Source organism: Mandrillus leucophaeus, unplaced genomic scaffold, assembly GCF_000951045.1.
Source record: "Mandrillus leucophaeus isolate KB7577 unplaced genomic scaffold, Mleu.le_1.0 Scaffold1904, whole genome shotgun sequence".
NCBI classification, from domain to species: domain Eukaryota; kingdom Metazoa; phylum Chordata; class Mammalia; order Primates; family Cercopithecidae; genus Mandrillus; species Mandrillus leucophaeus.
The window spans coordinates 211,564-213,052 of NW_012101926.1; positions in this window are offsets into that span (position 1 = coordinate 211,564).

A 1,489-nucleotide genomic window follows, 5' to 3' on the forward strand; every position below is an offset into this window, starting at 1 on the left:
TCCAATGCTAAACATGCTTATCTTTCTTTTCTTTCTTTCTTTCTTTTTTTTTTTTTTTTTTTGAGACGGAGTCTCGCTCTGTCTCCCAGGCTGTAGTGCAGTGGCCGGATCTCAGCTCGCTGCAAGCTCCACCTCCCGGGTTTACGTCATTCGCGCCCCGCCTGCTTATCTTTCTTTGTATCATTTGGAGTGATTTCCTAAAATCTATCCACTGTGTCTCTAGCAGTATTTCAGTCTTTTAAATTCTATTTTATTGTAATCTAAATAGCATTGTCAACCTTTTTGTTCTTATTTTTCCTCTGTTATGAGCTTTCCCAACTTAATTTAAATCAAGTGATCTGTTGCTTCTGTTATTTTGTAATCTCTCTTTTTTTCTTAAAGACATGTATTTCTTTCAACTCATGTTGAAAGAAAAATAATGTGTTGAAAATGTATTGTGGAATATGAAAAATGATACTTGAAGAATTTTCTGAAATCACTATTTGCTTATGTGAAGAATATTTTCCATTTTCTTTTTGACTGTTTCTCTTGCCACCCCACCCCACCTACCTTCTTTGCAGTTTTTAAGCAACAGTTTTCTGGTGGGTATTTCGACTTTTACTTGTCTTAGAACAGATCATCGGCAATGCACAAAGGCTAAAATTGAAGGGCTCTGTTCTACAGCTCTCATTTAGTTTGTTACTTTAGACTTCCTCTTGTGAAATCCGTTATTCTTTGTCCTGGGTGCATGCCTCTTCTCAGATTCAAGAGTTTAGAGTTGGTATAGATGATAGGAAAACCCCTTGTATTAGTCTGTTTTCACACTGCTGATAAAGACATAATAGAGACTGAGTAATTTATAAAGAAAAAGAGGTTTAATGGACTCACAGTCCCACATGGTTAGGGAGGCCTCACAATCATGGCAGAAGGTGAAAGGCATGCCTTACATGGCAGTGGCTAGACAGAATGAGAGCCAAGTGAAAGGGGTTTCCCTTTATAAAACCATCAGATCTCATGAGACTAATTCACTTCCATGAGAACAGTGCAGGGAAAACGGCCCCTGTGATTTAATTATTTCCCACCGGGTCCCTCCCACCATAGGAATTATGGGAGCTACAATTCAAGATGAGACTTGGGTGGGAACACAGCCAAACCATATCATCCCTTATCCCATCGTTTCTCTGTGGGTGTATTTGTAATCTTGCAGTGACTTCCTCCTCAAATGTATTTAACTTGCTTCAACTAAGGCAGCCTTGTAGAGTTTGGTATCTAAGTCTTATGAAAATAATGGGGGTGACAGTTTTTCAAAAATTTCAGATGCTTTTCCCGCTTTTATTCTGACTTCGTGCTTATCCCATAAGCATCTCTGGGAGGATGAAGTGGGGGGGCAGTTTACAGTCAGCTTTCAACATTCAAAATAAGATTTTTTAGCAAGCAATATCATCTTGATAGACAGGCTTTGTCAAGAGAAAGGATTTACACGCATCCATTTGCATTTCTATCTAATTAC